General features: G+C 48.1%; 1 protein-coding gene across 1 annotated transcript in view; it reads right to left on the bottom strand.

The window, feature by feature from the left end:
• LOC149451875 (uncharacterized) overlaps window positions 1-25865 on the bottom strand; it is a 37205-nt gene that overhangs the window by 9080 nt on the left and 2260 nt on the right. The window lies entirely within an intron of this gene.

Below are 25865 nucleotides of genomic sequence, written 5' to 3'. Positions count from 1 at the left end.
TGTGGCACTATGTGAGCACTGCTAAGTTTTCTTACATTGGATGGTTTCTTTTGGAGTGTGATTTATTATTATCAATTGTGTACACACCATTTATTTTTATGGTTTGACACCTTGTCTTTATTTCTATTATGGTTTGGCACTAATTTTTTATGTCTTTTGGCACTATTATTTTATTCATATTTATTTTATTTTATTGATTTATTATTATTTAATTCTTAGAGCGCTGCACTGTTTTATGATTTATTGACACTGTGGATTGGTATCAGTTTAGAGTGCTGGCAGCTAGTCAATAGGTTTTATACTTTCACTCTCATAGCGCAGGAGGACTTTGAATTATTTTCTGGTGTTAGAATTACTGCCCTGGATCTGATGTTTGTGGCGATACCTCACATGCATGGTGCAACCGCTGTTTACATACTGGCAGGGGGTCAATGCTCACGCATGCAGGTGCACACACGTGGGGGGAGCGAGGGTACTTTTTTTTTTAAGTTATTTTGATTTTTTAACGTACATGTAAGATTTGAGTGGATAGGATATGATCAGTAGCAATATGTAATTGTAACCATAGTGCATTCACATGTGACATAAATGTACAGATTTGAGTGGATTAGATGTATATTCAGTCAGAGGTACTCAGATAGTGGTCATCAATTAGCATCATTTGCCTACTGAAAAGCCCGGCTTCCTGGAGGTGACACCTTTTGTGTTAATAAGGTTGTCACCTTCTGGGAAAAGCAGTTTGGAGGAAATCTATATAAATTAGTGTAGCGCTTAAAAAATAACATAATTAATAGACTATAAAAATAATAAATGTGACCAGTGCTGTAATCTTCACAGTGCTCTTATGCCACTAATAGCACTTAAACATAAACCAAAACCATCAATATCAGAATATAATATGATAATAAATGTGACAAGTGCTGTAATCTTCTCAGTGCTAAAATACTACTGAGTAAGAAATGAGACCATAAAACATTAAAAATTAGTGATAGTGTCACTCCAAACAATAAATAAATCAATAAATAACAGGTGACGGTGCCACTTCAACTTCATTCAATGTCCAGTATTCATATTGACATTCATCTATTCGAAGTGTTCTTGATAACCATGCTTAGTGTGTATAGATAGTGCCACACGTGAACCAACACACTCCTTATCCACTTTGGCTGCAATGCCTGCTCACCTCCTTCCTGCGACCCCAAGGGGCCCACAAGCCTTTAGGATCACCCTGGATCCTCAAGATTCCTGGTATTGGCACCTTCCTGATATTCCTCCTATCAGGTCTCCTCCACTCCTTCACTGCTATGCCTCCCAGGCTCCTCACCACCGATTGTCTGCAAGCTCTCTCTCACAAAGACAGTGAGTGAAAAAACAAATCCTCCATTGTGTAGTATTTCCAATCAGTAGGGTTTATTCTTAAATAGCAACAACAGGTGACTTACATTCGGTTGTACAGTCTCAGTGCGTTCCTCTCAAGGTAAACTACAACCTCTGATAGTAACTTCCTGATAACCAGGAAAATGGCGTCCCACACCGGAAGTGCGACACTCCGGATACCGGAAGTAGCGTCTACGTATTGCCTACGCGTTACGTCACGTACCTCGTGACTTCTTCTTGGTCGCAGGAAGGAGGTGAGCAGGCATTGCAGCCAAAGTGGATAAGGAGTGTGTTGGTTCACGTGTGGCACTATCTATACACACTAAGCATGGTTATCAAGAACACTTCGAATAGATGAATGTCAATATGAATACTGGACATTGAATGAAGTTGAAGTGGCACCGTCACCTGTTATTTATTGATTTATTTATTGTTTGGAGTGACACTATCACTAATTTTTAATGTTTTATGGTCTCATTTCTTACTCAGTAGTATTTTAGCACTGAGAAGATTACAGCACTTGTCACATTTATTATCATATTATATTCTGATATTGATGGTTTTGGTTTATGTTTAAGTGCTATTAGTGGCATAAGAGCACTGTGAAGATTACAGCACTGGTCACATTTATTATTTTTATAGTCTATTAATTATGTTATTTTTTAAGCGCTACACTAATTTATATAGATTTTTACACTGATTAGGTTATTGGTTTGAGTGTCAGCAGCTTACTTACTAGGAGGGGGGATTGTCCATAGAAGCGCAGGAGGATTCATAATCATCAGTTTGGAGGAAATGGCAGCAGACGGGTTGTCTGCCTGGCATTGAAAGCTCTAAAAGGAATATACATACATCAAAGAAGTATGTTTTCATCCCTCATAAAAGCTAAAAGATTAGTTGCAGAGAGATGAACATGCTCCCTTCTGGGCATTCTGTAGGCTACATCTGCATATATAAACCATATTTGTGGCTTAGGTAGAATGCCAGGAAAATGCAGGGAATGGTTAGGTGGTGCTAGATTGTGACAGTTGAATGGTGTTTGGTACTGTCGCGATCGAGCCGATGCGCTGGTGTCGGAAATCCAATCCCCGACTTGGTGTTTGGGCCGTCCTTGGTCCGATTGAACTTGGGTAGGTCTGCATCTAGAGCAAAAATAAAAATGTAATTGGCGCAAGAGAATTTGTAGTGGATATGAAGTTCACTCAGTAAATCTTAAGCAAAATAGTCCAGTAAACGGAAATTGAGGTATATAATTATATATACTAGTAATGAGAGTACAACAAGTAAATAATGCAGCTTTAGTGGTAAGGAAAGGGAAGGGGGGAGGGGAGGGAAAGGAGGGGAAAATGACTTGTAATGCAAACAGTATTGGATTGAGATAGATGGTATATATATATATATATGTGTATACATATATATATACAAAGCTGCAATGTAGACACCGTCGTGAGTCTTACACTCTCTAGAGTAAACCGGACTCTGTAGTAAGAAAAATAGAGAAAAGAGAGAAGTGCGCCAGAGTTAGACTGGCGCACTTCTCTCTTTTCTCTATTTTTCTTACTACAGAGTCCAGCATCTAGAGCATCCTGTGGGTGGGTGCAGGAGCAGCCCCCCATGGTTGATTGGCCGATGACTAATGTCCTGCCTATGTCCATATCCCCATAAATGGAGTACCCAGATGCTGGGACATTTGCTATTCGTACGGAGCACGTTCGATCGGCCAACGGATTGCTGATTCTCTGACTCGCTCCAGTCGCAGGGTAAATACTGGTAAAGTTGTATTCTGTCTTTTATCCCCTTTTTATTTTATAGTGAATTTGTGTGTCTTCTTGTATTTTTTGTATTTCTGTAACTTTTTATATTTTGTACATACTTTATGCACTGCCCACGTTCGGGAAATTAAATCTTAAAATTAATTAGTGACTTCTGTGTATTTAAGCACGTGCTCATATCTTTGGAGAGATTAGATTGGAGAGATTAGATTGGAATAGATTAAATTGTATTGTATTTTAGTGCCTTTATACGCTCGGTCAAACTCATTGCCAACCTGTATGCAATTGCACTGTGTGTGGGCAGATTGTAATAGGTAACAGATCGGCCAAACGGAGATCTGTGTGTGTGGGGTGTCCCAGCAGACCGTTCTGCGGATAAACTGTTGGGTGCTGGCTGGCTACCTTTTGTGGTGTGTCTGGAGTGGGGGTGTGTGGACAATGGAAGGGTGATTAGCATCGGGATTCAAGCTGTAGATAGCTGGAGGGACCTTAGAAGGGTGTGATTGCTAAGCTGCTCCTCAACTCTAATCAGTGCATCAGACTGTATGTAAGATCATATCTGCCAGTGTGTGGTCGACCAGCTGGATTGGAGTGGAGTCTCCATCTGGTGGTGGCCAAAGGTAGTGCGGGCTGTGAAAGTGTGTCATGGCTGATCTTATATACAGTTTTATATATTCAAAGTTAAATCCCCCTTATTCTCTTGTACCCCCCTGTCACGACCGCACGTGCACATCGCGGCTAGCTAGTCGCTGTGGGCGTGGTGTGTGGGTGGATCCGTGACAGATTTATTTAATTATTTTTACCCTTTCATTTATATTTGTTTTTTATCACTTTTAATGCTATCACAGGGAATGATAATATCCCCTATAACTTCAATGGGCATTGTCATATATTCTTTTTTGAGAAATCTGGGGTCTATCAGACTCTGGATCTCTCCTCTGCCCTTACATTATCTAATCTCACCAAGATCGGTGATCAGATGCTTTCCCAATTTACAAATGGTGCTGTTTATATCCTGTTAAACTGAAGTGATGAAATGCTCGTAGCTTCTGATTTCTTAGACTATAGAGATTATTGGCACCATTCCGGTCTACAATCAGCTCTATGGTCAGCTGGCAGAAACACCGGCTGCATTCTCAGGTTCCCCCGATGGCACGGGACTACCCGAGAAGGCTATGAAAGGCAGAGGGGGAGGGGGGCTATCTTCTCCCGCTGCTTGTAAAAGCAATCCTGCAGTTAATTAGCCACTAGGATTGCATGAAAGCCGGTCACCAGATCAAAAAAAACTATACCAGGATTATGCCTGCAGCTGTAGGCATCATCCTGGTATAACAGACGACCTTTGCAACTTTGGGCCTGACTCTCGTTGTCCCACTCTCAGGGGAGTCCGGAACTTAGCTGCAAGGAAAGCCCTCTCTCCATTGGCCTCCATCACCAGGTACGTGATAACATCGCTGGTCCTTGTTGGGTATATATGCTATGTTCTTTTTTTTGTATGCAGCCTGTGGACTGAATGAAAAAAAAAGAAGACATCTCTCCCAGAAAAAATGTGTGGCATACACACCATTAGAATATACCGCCCTGCATCCACCCACTTCTAATTGTGGGCACACATGAAATGTGCCAACAAATATTATAAAATATATATGCGGAAGCAAAGGGGCCGTCCACCCACTGGCCACCCCAGGCCCCCATGCTTCAGCATATATGCTCTTTTTTAAACTGCGGATGAAAAATCTCATCCAACAGCGCTGCCAACACTGACTTATGTATATTTTGAGAGTTCCTGTTGCTGTCAGAATAAACAGGTCGGTGCTGCAGCTGAAAACATTCCTGCAAAGAAAACAGCAATGGTTAACAATAAAACAGTAACAATAAAACAGTAAAATTGTAACAGTAGAGCAATAACAAAAACGACAACAAGAAAAACTATAACTATTTTTGGTATTTAAAATTTTTAGGGGGATTTGTACTTTTTATTTTTTACTTCTTTTTTTTTTAAACATTAATGTTTTAAAACCAGATTGTAGGGTCTCTCCAAATGTGATAGTCAGTTTCCTGACTACCTAACATCTTTTGAGACCCTGTGTAAATATGAGCCCTGAACTGTGCTGTGCCCTATACTAATACTCCACTAGTGTAGAGACCAGGTTGGTCAGGACAGGAGGAACAAAAAAAACTGCTGTCACGCCTAATTCCATGTCTGCTACAGACACATATTTTTTGGGGTGTCCTTTGGGTAACGGGAATGGCAACAGGAAAATGTCTCTCATGCAGCCGGCTAACTGAATCTGGGTTGGGGGTTTGGGGCATAACACCTTCTAGATACAAAAGGGCCGTGATGATCTCTTCCTGGAATTGTAGGAAGGATCCACTTCATCCCGTTGCTTTGTAAAGCACAAAAGCATTATATAGAGCCAAATGAGATAAATAAACAGACACTTTTTTGTACAGCGTCTGGCTTTTTGGGAAAATAAGTCCGACTTCATCATCTGGTCATTGAAGTCCACCCCTCCCATGTGAAGGTTCTAGTCGTAAACACAAAGGGTCTTCTCAACAACACCAGCTGCCGAGGTAATTTGGATGGTTGTATCTGCGTGAATAGAAGACAGGAAGAAAACATCCCGTTTGTCCTTCCACTTCACTGCGAGCAATTCCGCATATCTCTAGCAGGTGTTTTCCCCCTTTCTAAGACTGGTATTTACAAGCCGTTGGGGAAAGCCCCGGCAATTAGGTCGCACAGTGCCACATGCGCCAATTCCAAGATTGTACGAATGTCTAAATAGTGGCACGCTTGAAAAAAAATTGTCCACGTGTAAGTGGTACCCCATATGGAAAAAGGATGACGCCAAGTCCCAAACTATCTTGTCACTGCTCCCCATGTAGTCTGGGCATCCGGGGGCTCCACGTGACTATCTTTTCCCTATTAAATCTGAAACTTATATGCATAGCATGTTAGCCTCTCACAGGTCTTCTACATCTTGACCCCATATCTGGCACACTTGCTGGGGAGAAATTGTTTGAATGCAAGGCGGCCAGAAAAAATAAAGAGGGAATCATCAATGCAGATGTTTTGCTGGGGAGTATAGACATCTGCAAATTTTTGGTTAAAGTGATTTTGCTCTGCAGTGCCACCCTGCCACAGTATATCTACTGTGGCTGGTCGGCAAGCGGTCAATAAACCTTTTGATGTCATATTAAGACACACCTCATGATAGTGTACATTTACACGTATAAAAATCAGTTGAACCACTTGAGGATTGGCATTACAGCATTCATATCCACAAGCCAAATCAGGCATGCAGTGTGACGATCGCGGCATCAGACCCCCGACCTTCTCACCAAACTCGTGACCGAAGAACTATCCAATCTAAAACTGCGATGTCAAGTGCATAACAATGCCACGCCCAGCTGCACCCTGCACAACGATTTTCCAGCTAATGGACCACCAATCGATGTATCGGCAGCCTGAATGCGATTGTTACTGGGTCAGGTTAATTACACAATTAACCCTTCACACTGCCACCACCTCCTTTTTGTACAGAGAAAGAGGAAACTCGGCAATATCAGCAATAACACTATGATGGTTGAGATAATCATCTGTATAGCACTGTCACCACAGGCCTGTTATACAGAGGGTTAAACACAAACATTAGCGCTCTTTTAGAGGCAGGAATTCGTAAGTTGCAATAAAGAGCTGTAGAAACAGTTCAACACTTTCAGAAAGTAAGATTTATTACTAAAAGGGTCAAAAGGGTGCAATAAAAATATTTACAGAAAAAAAAGTAACTAGAGATGAGCGAATCGAAGTAGCCGAAGTGGAATTCGAGTCGAATATCGGAAAAATTTCGATTTGCGCCGAATCCGAAAAATAGCCTAATTCGGACGCGCGAATCGAAATTTTTCCGAAAATGGCGGCTGACATGTGCGGCGACGGAGCGGGGATGTCTGGGAAGGCACGCAGACAAGGCGCGCTGACCCATACTGCATTCCTCAACGACATGTGATCGCATCAGCCAATCAGCAGCCAGCCAGCTAGCACTGTGTAATGGTCGAGCTATAAATAGCGGCCATTTTGGAATTCTTCATTTGCCTGCAGTCATTGAACAGAGGCAGACCGCTCTGTATTAGGGACAGGGACAGAGTTAGGGCCACAGAAACGATACTTGGGGACAGAGAAACGATACTTAGGGACAGAGAACTATTACTCAGGGACACAGATTTGTTAATTAGGGCCACAGAATCGTTACTTAGGGACAAAGAAATGCTAGTTAGGGACACAGAATTCATACTCAGGGACAGACAGAATTGTTACTGAGTGCCAGAGAATTGTTACTTAGGGCCACAGAAACGTTATTAGGGCCACAGAATTGTTACTCAGGGACAGACAGAATTGTTACTGAGTGCCAGATAATTGTTACTTAGGGCCACAGAAACGTTATTAGGGCCACAGAATTGTTACTCAGGGACAGACAGAATTGTTACTGAGTGCCAGAGAATTGTTACTTAGGGCCACAGAAACTTTAGTTAGGGCCACAGAATTGTTACTCAGGGACAGACACAGAATTGTTACTGAGGGCCACAGAACTGTTACTTAGGGCCACAGAATTGTTACTCGCACAGACACAGAATTGTTACTCGCACAGACACAGAATTGTTACTGAGGGCCACAGAACTGTTACTTAGGGCCACAGAATTGTTACTCGCACAGACACAGAATTGTTACACAGGGACACAGAACTGTTACTGAGGGCCACAGAACCGTTACTTAGGGCCACAGAATTGTTACTCGCACAGACACAGAATTGTTACTCGCACAGACACAGAATTGTTACTGAGGGCCACAGAACTGTTAGTTAGGGCCACAGAATTGTTACTCGCACAGACACAGAATTGTTACTCGCACAGACACAGAATTGTTACTCGCACAGACACAGAATTGTTACTGAGGGCCACAGAACTGTTACTTGGGGCCACAGAAACGTTAATCAGGGACACAGAATTGTTACTGAGGGCCACAGAACTGTTACTTAGGGCCACAGAATTGTTACTCGCACAGACACAGAATTGTTACTCGCACAGACACAGAATTGTTACTGAGGGTCACAGAACTGTTACTTAGGGCCACAGAATTGTTACTCGCACAGACACAGAATTGTTACACAGGGACACAGAACTGTTACTGAGGGCCACAGAACCATTACTTAGGGCCACAGAATTGTTACTCGCACAGACACAGAATTGTTACTCGCACAGACACAGAATTGTTACTCAGGGACACAGAACTGTTACTGAGGGCCACAGAACTGTTACTTAGGGCCACAGAATTGTTACTCACACAGACACAGAATTGTTACTCAGGGACACAGAACTGTTACTGAGGGCCACAGAACTGTTACTTAGGGCCACAGAATTGTTACTCGCACAGACACAGAATTGTTACTCGCACAGACACAGAATTGTTACTCAGGGACACAGAACTGTTACTGAGGGCCACAGAACTGTTACTTAGGGCCACAGAATTGTTACTCGCACAGACACAGAATTGTTACTCGCACAGACACAGAATTGTTACTGAGGGCCACAGAACTGTTACTTGGGGCCACAGAAATGTTAATCAGGGACACAGAATTGTTACTGAGGGCCACAGAACTGTTACTTAGGGCCACAGAATTGTTACTCGCACAGACACAGAATTGTTACTCGCACAGACACAGAATTGTTACTGAGGGCCACAGAACTGTTACTTGGGGCCACAGAAACGTTAATCAGGGACACAGAATTGTTACTGAGGGCCACAGAACTGTTAGGGCCACAGAATTGTTACTCGCACAGACACAGAATTGTTACTCGCACAGACACAGAATTGTTACTGAGGGCCACAGAACTGTTACTTGGGGCCACAGAAACGTTAATCAGGGACACAGAATTGTTACTGAGGGCCACAGAACTGTTACTCGCACAGACACAGAATTGTTACTCAGGGACACAGAACTGTTACTGAGGGCCACAGAACTGTTACTTAGGGCCACAGAATTGTTACTCGCACAGACACAGAATTCTTACTCGCACAGACACAGAATTGTTACTCAGGGACACAGAACTGTTACTGAGGGCCACAGAACTGTTACTTAGGGCCACAGAATTGTTACTCGCACAGACACAGAATTGTTACTCGCACAGACACAGAATTGTTACTGAGGGCCACAGAACTGTTACTTGGGGCCACAGAAACGTTAATCAGGGACACAGAATTGTTACTGAGGGCCACAGAACTGTTACTTAGGGCCACAGAATTGTTACTCGCACAGACACAGAATTGTTACTCAGGGACACAGAACTGTTACTGAGGGCCACAGAACTGTTACTTAGGGCCACAGAATTGTTACTCGCACAGACACAGAATTGTTACTCGCACAGACACAGAATTGTTACTCAGGGACACAGAACTGTTACTGAGGGCCACAGAACTGTTACTTAGGGCCACAGAATTGTTACTCGCACAGACACAGAATTCTTACTCGCACAGACACAGAATTGTTACTCAGGGACACAGAACTGTTACTGAGGGCCACAGAACTGTTACTTAGGGCCACAGAATTGTTACTCGCACAGACACAGAATTGTTACTCGCACAGACACAGAATTGTTACTGAGGGCCACAGAACTGTTACTTGGGGCCACAGAAACGTTAATCAGGGACACAGAATTGTTACTGAGGGCCACAGAACTGTTACTTAGGGCCACAGAATTGTTACTCGCACAGACACAGAATTGTTACTGAGGGCCACAGAACTGTTACTTAGGGCCACAGAATTGTTACTCGCACAGACACAGAATTGTTACTCAGGGACACAGAATTGTTACTCAGGGACACATAATCGTTGAATTAAAGAGTATGTCAGACAACATGCAGAGGAGTGGCAGAGGAGGCAATGTTTTAGGAGCGAGCAGACGTGGCAGCAGAGGAAGGGGTCGAGGCAGCACTAGTCGCAGCCAGAGGCCAGTGCTCCCGGTGTCATCCAGCGGTCGTGTCTCCACCGACAACCCTGCCGTCATCGATTGGTTGGCTCGGTCGTCTTCCTCTTCCCAGGTCACCTCTGACACCTACAGCCAACGGTCGGTGGGTACGTCAGACACAACCGTTAGTTGGCATGGCCCGGGACCAAGCCCACTGAAATCACGTGTCCTCTACCTGCCCCTGTCCTTTGCTGTTCCCTCACCAAGCGAAGTATCGCATGCTGTGGGCTCAGCCCCACTGTACAGTGAGGAAGAGCTAACAGAGGGCGGTCAGGAACGGGGGGAGACATCCGCCTTTTCAGCAGCCAGGCGAAGAAGTACTGGCGAGGAGAGTGGCCCGGTAGCCGGTCTAGAGACAGGTCTGTCTCCTGACCCAGACGCAGCCGAGGGGGCTAGTAGTGAGGCGGAGACCCTACTTGATGATGAGGAGGTTGATCGCACTTGGCAGCCTCGTCGTCATCAGGCAATTTCTTCCGCATCATCAGGAGAAGAGGGTGGCAGCTTGGCAGTGAGCGAAACAGTCGGTGGGTTGCCCAGGAGACAGCAGCAGGGTCGCAGCAGTGTCAGTGGAAGCAGTGTCAGTGGAGCCAAACGGCCACGGAGTAGAGCACCAGCTCCACTGCAGCCTACCACCACGGCCAGTAGTGGTGCCGGTGTGCACGGAGGAAGCAGCAGTCAGCCAGTGAGGAGTATCGGGGGCAAAGTTTCCTACTCGGCGGTGTGGCAATTTTTCGTTAAGCCGCCCGAGGAAGTAAACGTAGCCGTATGTCGACTATGTGGCCAGAAAGTCAAGCGTGGCCAGGGGGCCCATGTTGGGACTACAGCATTGCGGCAGCATATGCAGCGTCGCCATTTGGTGGCCTGGGAAAACCGTGATAAAGATACGGCGGTTCTGCCCGCCCCAGCCCCCGCTCCATCACCCGCTCCGTTACTTGCTCCGTCACCCGACGTCAATCGCCCTCCATCAGCCAGTCAAGGCTCCAACACCTCTGCTGAGGGGAGTTGTCGCTCGTTGGCATCTTCTGCTCGTTCAGATGCTCCTTCTCCTGCTACTCCTCTTCACGGATTCCGTCAGCAGTCTTTCTTGGAATCCGTATCCAAGAGACAACAGTTTGCGAGCACGCACCCGACGGTGCAAAAGCTGAACGTCCTCCTGTCCAAGTTGCTGGTGCTGCAGTCCCTCCCTTTCCAACTGGTGGACTCAGCACCTTTCAGAGAAATGATGGCTTGTGCCGCGCCGCGGTGGAGAGTGCCAAGCCGTCATTTCTTCGCCAAAAAGGCAGTGCCAGCCCTGCATTCACATGTAGAAGACATGGTGGGCCAGTCTTTGAGCATGTCGGTCTCTGCCAAAGTGCACGGCAGCGCCGACGTGTGGAGCTGTAACTACGGTCAGGGACAGTACATGTCATTTACGGCCCACTGGGTGAACGTGGTGCCGTCACAGCCGCACCAGCAACTTGGACAGGTCACGCCGCTTTTGCCTCCACGTTTGCACGTCCTTGGTCCGGCAAAGATGTCCGCCTCTACCACCTCTTCTTCCGCCGTGTCCTCAGCCGCCACCCCCGTGCCAAGTCCCATTACCCGACCGGCATATCACATGTGAAGGGCGCAACGGTGTCACGCTGTTCTGCACCTGGTATGCCTTGGCGAACGTAGTCACACAGGGGAGGAACTTCTGAGTGTAATGAACAGAGAAATCGACAGATGGCTGTCTCCGCGCAAACTGAAAATCGGAACCATGTTGACCGACAACGGAAAGAACATGGTGTCTGCTCTGCGTCAAGGAAGGTTGTGCCATGCGCCATGCATGGCTCACGTGTTCAATCTGGTTGTCAAGCGGTTCATAAATCCACCATCCCACTGCAAGACATCCTTAAAATGTCACGTAAACTTTGCATGCATTTCAGCCATTCCTACACCGCAAAGCACACCCTCCTTGAGCTGCAGCGGCAGAACGGAATTCCACATCATCGCCTGATCTGCGACGTTGCAACAAGGTGGAATTCAACCCTACACATGTTAGACCGCCTTTACGAGCAGCGAAAGGCCATCACCGATTTCCTGATGTTACAAGCGGATAAAGGTACTCCCCTGTGTAACTTCGATGTCAGCCATTGGCAGCTCATGCGTGACACCTGCCGCTTGCTCAGGCCCTTTGAGGAGGCCACGCTATTCGTGAGTCGGCAGGACTATGGGATGAACGACGTCATTCCTCTGTTGCACGTCCTTGAACAAATGCTGTTAACAATGGCTGGTCAGGGTGCGGTAGACGTGGCGCACAGATCTCAACGCCACATGATCCCTGTGGGGGCAGGACAGGAAGAAGAGGAGGAGGTAGAGGAGGACATTTGTGCTCAGGAATTATTGAGTGAAATGGGTGGTTTTTCCACTCAGCGGACAGGAGTGGAGGAGCAGGAGCATCTGGTAGAGGAGGAGGAGGAGGAGACAGAGGACTCAGACGCACCGTGGCAGTATGCTGTGGAGATGGAGGCAGGGAGTCCCTCGCATTCCTTGGCACAAATGGCCCATAGCATGCTCGGTTGCTTGCGTAGCGACAGCCGAATAATAACCATCAGACAGAGGGATGACTTTTGGCTGTCCACCTTGTTGGACCCTCGCTACCGTTCCAAAATGGTGGCCTTTTTCACACCTGCTGAGAGGAAGGCCAAAATAACGTACTATAAAAACCACCTATGTAGTCAGTTGGTCTCTGCCTTTGTGCGCCAACGTCCATCCTCAGACACTGTGGGCCCTGTGCGCTCGCGTTCCGCTGCCATGGCAGCAGGGGAGGGGTGGGGTGGTAGGAGCAGTGGCAGCTCCACCAGCAGCGGCTGCCTCAGTCTGCAGTCGATGATGAGTAGCTTTCTTCACTAGCGCAGTGAGGAAACTACTAACCAGCCGCAGCAGCAGCAGCAGCAGCATCAGGTAGACCTGGAGCAGGACCTCAAACAACAGGCTTGGGCCTACTTGGACAGCACCCTGCCAACCGAGGTAGACAATCCCCTTGACTACTGGTCAACGAAACTTGACCTTTGGCCCCAACTAGCTGAATTTGCCCTTGAAAGGCTGTCATGCCCGGCCAGTAGCGTGGCATCGGAGCGCGTGTTTAGTGCGGCAGGAGGTATTGTAACTCCGCGGAGGACACGACTGTCCACCCAAAGTGTGGAGAGACTCACGTTTGTGAAAATGAATCAGGCGTGGATTAGTCTGGATTTCAAACCACCAGTTCCTGACACAACTGACTAAATCCGCCATGAATCATGCCTCAAACATGTGCCACTTTGAGGTCTCCTCACACACTGCTGGTGTGTAGAATTTTTTGACATAGGGTGCTGGCAGATTACGGGCCTCCCATTGCTGCTGCCAGGCCCCTAATCTGCCATAGGCCCCTATATACCGCCTCCTCATGCTGCTGCCAGGTCCAGAGTCTCTCATGGGTCCCTGTACGGCCTCCTATTGCTGCTGTCTCCATCGCCACACTCTGCCATGTGCCACTTTCAGGTCTCCTCACACACTGCTGGTGTGTAGATTTTTTTGACATAGGGTGCTGGCAGATTACGGGCCTCCCATAGCTGCTGCCAGGCCCCTAATCTGCCATAGGCCCCTATATACCGCCTCCTCATGCTGCTGCCAGGTCCAGAGTCTCTCATCGGTCCCTGTACGGCCTCCCATTGCTGCTGTCTCCATCGCCACACTCTGCCATGTGCCACTTTCAGGTCTCCTCACACACTGCTGGTGTGTAGAATTTTTTGACATAGGGTGCTGGCAGATTACGGGCCTCCCATTGCTGCTGCCAGGCCCCTAATCTGCCATAGGCCCCTATATACCGCCTCCTCATGCTGCTGCCAGGTCCAGAGTCTCTCATGGGTCCCTGTACGGCCTCCTATTGCTGCTGTCTCCATCGCCACACTCTGCCATGTGCCACTTTCAGGTCTCCTCACACTGCTGGTGTGTAGAATTTTTTGACATAGGGTGCTGGCAGATTACGGGCCTCCCATAGCTGCTGCCAGGCCCCTAATCTGCCATAGGCCCCTATATACCGCCTCCTCATGCTGCTGCCAGGTCCAGAGTCTCTCATGGGTCCCTGTACGGCCTCCCATTGCTGCTGTCTCCATCGCCACACTCTGCCATGTGCCACTTTCAGGTCTCCTCACACTGCTGGTGTGTAGAATTTTTTGACATAGGGTGCTGGCAGATTACGGGCCTCCCATAGCTGCTGCCAGGCCCCTAATCTGCCATAGGCCCCTATATACCGCCTCCTCATGCTGCTGCCAGGTCCAGAGTCTCTCATGGGTCCCTGTACGGCCTCCCATTGCTGCTGTCTCCATCGCCACACTCTGCCATGTGCCACTTTCAGGTCTCCTCACACACTGCTGGTGTGTAGAATTTTTTGACATAGGGTGCTGGCAGATTACGGGCCTCCCATTGCTGCTGCCAGGCACCTAATCTGCCATAGGCCCCTATATACCGCCTCCTCATGCTGCTGCCAGGTCCAGAGTCTCTCATGGGTCCCTGTACGGCCTCCCATTGCTGCTGTCTCCATCGCCACACTCTGCCATGTGCCACTTTCAGGTCTCACACACTGCTGGTGTGTAGAATTTTTTGACATAGGGTGCTGGCAGATTACGGGCCTCCCATAGCTGCTGCCAGGCCCCTAATCTGCCATAGGCCCCTATATACTGCCTCCTCATGCTGCTGCCAGGTCCAGAGTCTCTCATGGGTCCCTGTACGGCCTCCCATTGCTGCTGTCTCCATCGCCACACTCTGCCATGTGCCACTTTCAGGTCTCCTCACACACTGCTGGTGTGTAGAATTTTTTGACATAGGGTGCTGGCAGATTACGGGCCTCCCATTGCTGCTGCCAGGCCCCTAATCTGCCATAGGCCCCTATATACCGCCTCCTCATGCTGCTGCCAGGTCCAGAGTCTCTCATGGGTCCCTGTACGGCCTCCCATTGCTGCTGTCTCCATCGCCACACTCTGCCATGTGCCACTTTCAGGTCTCCTCACACACTGCTGGTGTGTAGAATTTTTTGACATAGGGTGCTGGCAGATTACGGGCCTCCCATTGCTGCTGCCAGGCCCCTAATCTGCCATAGGCCCCTATATACCGCCTCCTCATGCTGCTGCCAGGTCCAGAGTCTCTCATGGGTCCCTGTACGGCCTCCCATTGCTGCTGTCTCCATCGCCACACTCTGCCATGTGCCACTTTCAGGTCTCCTCACACTGCTGGTGTGTAGAATTTTTTGACATAGGGTGCTGGCAGATTACGGGCCTCCCATAGCTGCTGCCAGGCCCCTAATCTGCCATAGGCCCCTATATACCGCCTCCTCATGCTGCTGCCAGGTCCAGAGTCTCTCATGGGTCCCTGTACGGCCTCCCATTGCTGCTGTCTCCATCGCCACACTCTGCCATGTGCCACTTTCAGGTCTCCTCACACACTGCTGGTGTGTAGAATTTTTTGACATAGGGTGCTGGCAGATTACGGGCCTCCCATTGCTGCTGCCAGGCCCCTAATCTGCCATAGGCCCCTATATACCGCCTCCTCATGCTGCTGCCAGGTCCAGAGTCTCTCATGGGTCCCTGTACGGCCTCCCATTGCTGCTGTCTCCATCGCCACACTCTGCCATGTGCCACTTTCAGGTCTCCTCACACTGCTGGTGTGTAGAATTTTTTGACATAGGGTGCTGGCAGATTACGGGCCTCCCATAGCTGCTGCCAGGCCCCTAATCTGCCATAGGCCCCTATATACCGCCTCCTCATGCTGCTGCCAGGTCCAGAGTCTCTCATGGGTCCCTGTACGGCCTCCCATTGCTGCTGTCTCCATCGCCACACTCTGCCATGTGCCACTTTCAGGTCTCCTCACACACTGCTGGTGTGTAGAATTTTTTGACATAGGGTGCTGGCAGATTACGGGCCTCCCATTGCTGCTGCCAGGCACGTAATCTGCCATGGGCCCCCGTACCGACTCCTCATGCTGTGACGTTGCAACAAGGTGGAATTCAACCCTACATATGTTAGACCGCCTTTACGAACAGCGAAAGGCCATCACCGATTTCCTGATGTTACAAGCGGATAAAGGTACTCCCTGTGTAACTTCGATGTCAGCCATTGGCAGCTCATGCGTGACACCTGCGCTTGCTCAGGCCCTTTGAGGAGGCCACGCTATTCGTGAGTCGGCAGGACTATGGGATGAACGACGTCATTCCTCTGTTGCACGTCCTGGAACAAATGCTGTTAACAATGGCTGGTCAGGGTGCGGTAGACGTGGCGCACAGATCTCAACGCCACATGACCCCTGTGGGGGCAGGACAGGAAGAAGAGGAGGAGGTAGAGGAGGACATTGGTGCTCAGGAATTATTGAGTGAAATGGGTGGTTTTTCCACTCAGCGGACAGGAGTGGAGGAGCAGGAGCATCTGGTAGAGGAGGAGGAGGAGGAGGAGACAGAGGACCCAGACGCACCGTGGCAGTATGCTGTGGAGATGGAGGTAGGGAGTCCCTCGCATTCCTTGGCACAAATGGCCCATAGCATGCTCGCTTGCTTGCGTAGCGACAGCCGAATAATAACCATCAGACAGAGGGATGACTTTTGGCTGTCCACCTTGTTGGACCCTCGCTACCGTTCAAAAATGGTGGCCTTTTTCACACCTGCTGAGAGGGAGGCCAAAATAACGTACTATAAAAACCACCTATGTAGTCAGCTGGTCTCTGCCTTTCTGCGCCAACGTCCATCCTCAGACACTGTGGGCCCTGTGCGCTCGCGTTCCGCTGCCATAGCAGCAGGGGAGGGGTGGGGTGGTAGGAGCAGTGGCAGCTCCACCAGCAGCGGCTGCCTCAGTCTGCAGTCGATGATGAGTAGCTTTCTTCACCAGCGCAGTGAGGAAACTACTAACCAGCCGCAGCAGCAGCAGCAGCAGCATCAGGTGGACCTGGAGCAGGACCTCAAACAACAGGCTTAGGCCTACTTGGACAGCACCCTGCCAACCGAGGTAGACAATCCCCTTGACTACTGGGCAACAAAACTTGACCTTTGACCCCAACTAGCTGAATTTGCCCTTGAAAGGCTGTCATGCCCGGCCAGTAGCGTGGCATCGGAGCGCGTGTTTAGTGCGGCAGGAGGTATTGCAACTCCGCGGAGGACACGACTGTCCACCCAAAGTGTGGAGAGACTCACGTTTGTGAAAATGAATCAGGCGTGGATTAGTCTGGATTTCAAACCACTAGTTCCTGACACAACTGACTAAATCCGCCATGAATCATGCCCCAAACATGTGCCACTTTCAGGTCTCCTCACACACTGCTTGTGTTTTCAATTTTTTGACATAGGGTGCTGGCAGATTACGGGCCTCCCATAGCTGCTGCCAGGCCCCTAATCTGCCATGGGCCCCTATATACCGCCTCCTCATGCTGCTGCCAGGTCCAGAGTGTCTCATGCCATGTGCCACTTTCAGGTCTCCTCACACACTGCTGGTGTGTTCAATTTTTTGTCATAGGGTGCTGGCAGATTACGGGCCTCCTATAGCTGCTGCCAGGCCCCTAATCTGCCATGGGCCCCTATACCGCCTCCTCATGCTGCTGCCAGGTCCAGAGTCTCTCATGGGTCCCTGTACGGCCTCCCATTGCTGCTGTCTCCATCGCCACACTCTGCCATGTGCCACTTTCAGGTCTCCTCACACACTGCTGGTGTGTTCCATTTTTTGTCATAGGGTGCTGGAAGATTACGGGCCTCCCATTGCTGCTGCCAGGCCTGTAATCTGCCATGGGCCCCCGTACTGCCTGGTCACGCTGCTGCTGGGTCCACAGTGTGACATGGGTCCTTGTACCGCCTCCCATTGCTCCCACTGCATGTGCCACTTTCAGGTCTCCTCACACTCCTGCTGGTTTCCATTTTGTCATAGGTTGCTGTATGGCCTCCCATTGCTGCTGCCTCCACCGCCACACTGTGGCTCCAAACACTGGTTTTGGCCCCGTGACTGGCCAAATGAGTGAAGTGTGCGGTGATTCTAAGATCGACGGCACTCATCTGCATGTCATACTGAGTGACAGTATTATTTCTCTTCCCCAGCAGACTCCAAGGGCATTTAAATTAAAGGTACAGTGTTCTGCACTAATATTAAGTCTCTCTGAAGCCTAGAAACACCCTTTTTTAAGTTAAATTCACAGCGAATTTATTCGACTCGAATCGAATATTGTCCACGAATTCGCCGAATCAGTCGAATCGAATTTTTCATTTCTTCGCTCATCTCTAAAAGTAACCAATAAATATATAAATATACAGAGAACAACAGCACAGCAAAGAGGTAACAGAAGGGAGGTTAAAGTACTTGCCAATCAGCCTTGGGTTTGCAGATCAAGTTCCAGAGCAAAAGGGCTCCCAAGTTTGTTTTGATGTTAAATGGGAGAATTCTTTAACTTGCACTCTTAGGCCTGACAGCATATTTGTGGTCCCCCAGCTGGGGGTGTCACTGAAGCCAAGGACCAATGCCTCATTTGGGCAGGGATTGTCTGGGTGGAGACCCAAACTAGAACCAAAATTTCTCATAGCTCATATTTTGCCTCATAACATTTCCTAGACACAAGTACCTTTCCACCCACGGGTAGATTAATATGCAGATGCATCTGAGGAGCGGTTAGATATGAAATATAAAATACAGACTTGAATGGTTCAAGAGATGTAATTTTCTGCTTTCCTAGGTATTCCAGTCAGGGAGCATGACTTATCAAGAGACTTGTCTGATCGTGAGTAATCTGAAGATATGCCTGTTTTTTATGTAAGTCTCTCATAAGAGAAGACACAGGGGAAAATTGGATTTTAAAAGTGTTATCTAGTTTCTTACTCCTCTGGAATGTCTTTGAACTCAGGGGAAGGCTTGAGTTATCTTTTTACGAGGTGCCAGATTGCTCAGCTTCCCAGCCAGCCCAGCACCCAGCTCAAAGATGGTTTATAGCTCGGAGCTCCCTGCTGTGCCTTGGCCTGCCTGCAACACTTCCAACACACACACACACCGGCCAAATGTCACTGTGACACTCAGAGAGGGAGGGGGAAAATGAGGGGAGATATGTTTGTACAAGATGGATGATCTTTTGCCAAGATGGAGGTTGAAGCCAAAATGGTTGAACCGTGTCCATCTCTGTGTGCATGATTGCTACATGCAGCATCTAGAGGCACATACCCCTTTCCTTTCTGGTAGCAAGCCTGTTATAAACCCAGGACTGAAGAGAAGGTGGTGGAGTGTCTAACCAAGTCTTCATCATCCTCCTCCATCTCCCAGGAGCAGTATAGCTTGAAGTCATCAGTAGCTGCTAAAGCTCCATGTTCTGCCTCGTCATTCACAGATACAGGAGTCAGTTGTATCTGAGGATAAGGAGGAGCACATGTTCCTGCACCTGAGGCTTACTGCCACATTGGCTCCAGTATTGAGGAGGGGAATAGTGATGGTCAGGGCCAGATCTAGCCTTTCTGATGTGAGGGTGCAGTACAAAATGTCAGGGGGGCTGAGGATGCAAGGTTAGCAAGACAGTGTATAAAAGTACGTAGAGCAGTGGATAGGGTCAGCAGTTTGTAGGACAGTGTACAGTAAGTTATCAGGGAAGTGGACAGGGGTTAGCAGGGAAGAATACATTGGACAGCAGGGCAGAGGACACGGAGTCAGCAGGGCAGTACACAGGTGGTAAGCAAGAAAGTGACAGGTCAGCAGGAAGTGTACAAGAGTCAGTAGGGCAGTGTACAGGGGGTCAGCAGGGCAGAGAATGAGAGGTCAGCAGGAAGTGTACAAGAGTCAGTAGGGCAGTGTACAGGGGGTCAGCAGGGCAGAGAATGAGAGGCTAGAAGGGAGTGTACAAGAGTCAGTAGGGCAGTGTACAGGGGGTCATCAGGACAGAGAATGAGAGGTCAGCAGGGAGTGTACAAGAGTCAGTAGGGCAGTGTACAGGGGGTCAGCAGGGCAGAGAATGAGAGGCTAGCAGGGAATGTACAACAGTCAGTAGGGCAGTGTACAGGGGGTCAGCAGGGCAGAGAATGAGAGGCTAGCAGGGAGTGTACAACAGTCAGTAGGGCAGTGTACAGGGGGTCAGCAGGGCAGAGAATGAGAGGTCAGCAGGGAGTGTACAAGAGTCAGTAGTGCAGTGTGCAGGTGTCAGCAGGACAAAGAACAGGGAGTCAGTAAGGCAGAGTACAAGGTGTCAGCAGGTAGGAGGACAAGGAGAGTTGGGTGGAGAGCAGGGGTTGTCAGGGCAGAAGACAGGAGTCAGTAGGACAGATGACAGGGGGTCAGCAAGGAAGTATACAGGGGTCAGCGGTGCGTAAAAGCAGAGGACAGGTATTAGCAAAGCAGAAGAGAAGGCTCTGCAGGTCAGTGTACAGGGGTCTGCAGGATAGAGAACAGGGGTCAGCAGGATAGAGAACAGGTATCAACAGGGCAGTGGACAGGGATCAGTGGGACAGAGAACAGGGCTTTGGCAGGGCAGTGAGCAGAAGTCAGTAGGACAGAAAACTGGGCCAGCAGGACAGACGACAGTGGTCAGCAGGTACAGGACAGGGGGTTAGCAGGGTGGAGGACATGGGGTATGCAGGACATGAACATAGTGTCAGCAGAGTGGAGGACATGTGGTTATCAGAGCTAGGTACAGGGGATCAAATCTCCCCATTTTCCTTTTTATCCAAAATTCCCCTGCCCCCTCCTAGCACAAATCCCCCCCCCCCCCTTATAGAACATTTCCCCCAATCCTTTTCCTGACACTAATCCCCCCATAATTACTTTTCCCAGCACAAATAGCCCTCCCCCATCCTCCACACACATCTAATCCCAAGCACATATCATTTTTACCCCCTCCACCACCCCCCTCTCACTCCCCCTGCTTACATGCAGAGATTGCTGCAGGAAGGTGCGGGCTGTACTGCGCTCCTGTACTAACAGCGCTCCTCCTTGCTGCATGTGACACAGGATCTCTCTTACATTGGGCTGTTCACATGTTTGATTACCCTCCCCCATTTCCTCCAAGGACTACTTATCTCCCAACAGCAAGACATGTGGGTAGGGGGCAGGTAATAAGAGATCCTGTGTCACCTGCTGACTGGAGGAGGGGGAGAGCACAGCACAACTCGCACCTCCTCCAGGCTGTCTCCTGTCTGCCGCTGTCACTTCTTCACTTTAGTTCCCTGCAGCTGAATGCCCTCCTCTCCCCAGAATGTCCATGGGGTGGTCAGTCTTGGGGGAACATCTGAAATTTTGGGGAGGTGCAGCCCACCCTGGCAACCCCCTAGATCGGCCATAGTGATGATGAGTTTTCTGACCATACTGGAGTGCCAGAAATAGCAACGGAGGAAAGTGATGGAGAGGCACAATGTCAGTGAGGCAGGATGTCTTCTAGGGCAGGTGTCAGAGAAGTGGAGGGAGTAGTTGTCCTATTCCACCAAATGGAAGAGCTCCATGGGTGCCGGGGACTGTTATACTCCAGTTTGTTCCTCAGATCTCAGATGTGTGGACCTTTTCCAAAACATGTGCTGTTGACCGCATCATAGTGATTTGCAGTCTTTGACTAAAGAGTATCAAGCTAAGCAATACCATTGGTCATTTGTGTACCATGTGTATGAAGAGACGCATGACTTCTCACAACATAGATTACTGCACCTGCATGCTAGCCATCGGCGGGAAAAAAGCCACACCCCTCCTCCTGCATCTAACTCCTCCCTTTCCACCTCTATCACCATTATACGAGAATCCCTATCAGCAGCCTCCAGCGATAGGGACGAGTTCTTCAAGGGGTGTCAGAGGTTTACCTTATGGCTCATCCAATGGGGAAGAAGGTCAACATGGGGCCACACAGAGTGAGGGCAAGCATAGGCTTAAACCTTGATCTGATTCTTCCAACCCCACCCTTCCATCTCAAGCTTTATCCCTCAACGGGCAAATTTCCATGTCCAGATTATGGAATGGAAGAAGACGTGGTTCAATGGCAGCTTCTCTTCTCTCCTCTCCCCCTTCCACTCCCACTCCCCTTCTCTTCCCTCCACTCCTCTCCTCCTTCTGCCTTTCTCCTTTCTGTCTCTTTTTTATTCTTCTCCCTCATTCCTCTTCTCTCTCTACTTTCCTCTTTCTTCTCTTTCTCTACTCTCCTTCTTTCTCCTCTCTCTGTTTTCTGTCCACCTTCCCTCTCAATCCCTCTTATCTCCTCCTCTTTCCTCTCCTCCTCCCTCCTCTCTTCCCCTTCTCTTCTTCTCCCTCCTCTCTTCCCCTTCTCTTCTTCTCCCTCCTCTCTTCCCCTTCTCTTCTTCTCCCTCCTCTCTTTCCCTTCTTTTCTTCTCCCTCCTCTTTTTCCCTTCTTTTCTTCTCCCTCCTCTCTCTCTCTTCTCTCCTCCTTCCACATCACTCAATTTTCTATCCTCATATCTAGATTTCTTTGTTTTTCAGCTTCTTTCCTGAAATAATAAAGACCTCAGTAGACCTCCATCATTTCAGGTCATGTCCATCTGTGAGCTGCAGAAGGCCCTGTGTGGGAGTGTCATCCTCCAGCCCCTCCCCCTATCAGCCTCTATACTGATCCCCATTGGTAGATGTTGGCAGGGCTTCTTCTGGCTCGGATCATGCAGTGTACAGTGGTGGGGTCCATCCTGAATATACACAGTAACAATGGTGTCACGGTTCTTTGGGTTCCAGAACTTCTCCTATCATAGTGATCACAAAACAACGCAATCTGAGGAAACGCTTCATCTCCATTTATTATACAGAAATCACTTCCAATACAATACGATTCCTTCCAATCACTTCTAATTACTAGACATGATTGGGACATACAAGATCCGAAAAATGATTGGCAGATCTGATCACATGACTCCAGTGATAGAACTAGAACATGACCAATAGAGGAATGACAATTCCTGATTGGCTCCTCTGGGGGACAGCAGATGGCAGGATGACCATAACAGATGATAGATGTCTCTGGGGTTATCATAGGGGAAATCTGAGGTGGATTGTCAGCTCTTCTGCCAAGCACAATCCAGACCCTCTTCTGCAGATCTATTTCTGGATTCTTTTCTAGGAAATAAAGATTCCCGGGGACCCCTTTAGACACGGACAATACTAGTCCTATCAGCTCCTCGGTCCGGCCGTTCCCCTATAACACCAAATCCTCATCACTTCCTATCACTATATGATACAAGAACATTTCTCTGTATAAATGGGGACTTTAGGAGAAAACATTCCCAGAACAAATCTAAGAAAATCTTAGGAAAGCAATGAGGAGGTGAATGTCGGGGTGTCTTCTGTCCTTTATAGCTGAACTCCGGGCACAGGGGATGCAGCCAAAAAAAGCTGGATAGAAGGAGCGGCGGTGGTGGCTGCATACAGAGGAATCCATCTCTCCATGTTCCTCTGAATGCAGCCATCCCTGCCTCTCTTCCTAACCAGGCATACAGAGGGCTGCACGGGCCCCCTGAAGAATGGGGCTGGGTGACAATGGCTACCCCTGCGACCCCTGTAGCTACTCCCCTGGATTTCACAGAATTCTGTCCTGTATGAAGGAGACGTGTGTAACCAGGACTAAACACTGCCGACATTAATAGAAACAGTAAAATGAGGAATAAAATACCCGTCACCGATTATTATTACCATGAAGGGGACGTTACTCTGTAATACAAATCATAATAGAAATATCTATATAAGATGTTAATAAAATCAGCAACATTTCCAGGGACAAACCTCTCAATCCCGGGACTATCCCTGGAATCCAGACACACCCGGCAGTTATCATCGTGTCAGTTAATGAATGACATTTAAAGGGCACCTGCCATGAAAGAACCACGGGGGGCTGTAATTGATGAACTCTCCTTATGAGAATGCTAGTTCCCTGGCTGTCATGTCGATGTTTTGGCTTCAATACTGTCTGAGTCTCTGACCCGGAACAAGTATAGGGAGAAGGGACTCTGACACTTTTCTGATTGTTATTTACAGCATGCTTGTTCTGGGGAAGAGACCTAAACTGCTATTAAACTCAAAACACAAAAACTATATACGGTATATATTGAAGTGTACCAGTCCATAGATGTGGTGGCTGCATTAGTTTTCAGTTTTTTCCCCTTTATTTCCCCCTGGTGATCCTGCCAGTAACACTTTTCCTGTCTTAGGGTGGCTCCTGTATCTATGGAGGAGCAGTGGAGACCCCCTTGGACAGCAGCATTGTCTGGAGAGGGGGGTGTTTGATGGATGAGATTTAGATGGATTTTACATAAGTGACTAACAAATTAAAACTGAACTTCAGATTACACTTTCTAAGTCGTTACACCAACATTTTTGTTTTCTTTTTCAGATAAAGATTTTTTTTATAAATGAATAACAGCTAATCATTGTGATCACCCCTGTCAGTGGTAAATGGTTTGTCCCCACCCTCTAACTGACACTTTTGCTGGACAGATTGGTCTGTTAAAGGGAGTTGGGAAATAACAGCAAAACCAACAGGTAAAAAAACTAATTTACAGGAGGACTCAGAAAAACAAAGATTGTTGTGTTAATGTCGGTGACAGACGGCTTCATATCTGTCAGATTTTGTCTTTAGTACCACTTTAGCAGTTCTTACATTACAAACAGCCAGGTAACTAGCATTTTCAGAAGAAGGCCTGCAGTGGCAGCCCTCATACAGTTGTGGCCAAAATTATTCAACCCCCAATGCTGTAAAGGGGTTTAGGGACTATAGTGTACATTTGGAATTGTATTCAGAATCAAATCCTACAAGGACGTTGTAACTACCCAAATGCAACTAAAATGACATCAATTGTTTATGTAATACAGTAGTAAATGGTTCTTATGTGGTTTCTTCATTGCCACAATTATTCAACCCCTTAAAGACTACCACTCTGAAGAACAGAGGTTCATACAGGTGCTTTCCATCAGGTATTGAAAACACCTGTGGATGTCACCGAGCAGCAATCAAGCATAATAAGCACCAATTAGGCAGCTTTAAAATGACTGTGATACTCAGCTCCTTCTAGACATTTACTGGTGTGGTTACAAACATGGTGAAGGCAAGAGAATGGTCCAGGAAGACAAGAGAAGAGGTGATTTCTCTTCACAGGAAGGGCAATGGCTATAAGAAGATTGCAAAGATGTTAAACATACCAAGAGACACCTTAGGAAGCATCATTCGCAAATTCAAGGCAAAGGGCACTGTTGAAACGCTACCTGGTCGTGGCAGAAAGAAGATGCTGACTTCGACTGCTGTGCGCTACCTGAAGCGTAGAGTGGAGAGAAGTCCCCGTGTGACTGCTGAGGAACTGAGAAAAGATTTGTCAGATGTGGGTACAGAAGTTTCAGCCCAGACAATAAGACGCACACTGCGTAATGAAGGCCTCCGTGCCAGAACTCCCAGGCGTACCCCCTTGCTGTCTCCAAAGAATAAGAAGAGTCGACTGCAGTATGCCAAAAGCCATGTGGACAAACCACAAAAGTTGTGGGATAGTGTTCTGTGGACTGATGAAACAAAATTAGAACTGTTTGGGCCCATGGATCAACGCTATGTTTGGAGGAGGAAGAACAAGGCCTATGATGAAAAGAACACCTTGCCTACTGTGAAGCATGGTGGAGGGTCAATCATGCTTTGGGGCTGTTTTGCTTCTGCAGGTACAGGGAAGCTTCAGCGTGTGCAAGGTACCATGAATTCTCTTCAGTACCAGGAGATATTGGATGGAAACGTGATGCAGTCCGT

Source organism: Staurois parvus, unplaced genomic scaffold, assembly GCF_062004578.1.
Source record: "Staurois parvus isolate SC_StPar_1 unplaced genomic scaffold, SC_StPar_1.0 ptg000512l, whole genome shotgun sequence".
Lineage (NCBI taxonomy): Eukaryota > Metazoa > Chordata > Amphibia > Anura > Ranidae > Staurois > Staurois parvus.
This window is presented reverse-complemented; position numbering and strand designations above follow the sequence as displayed.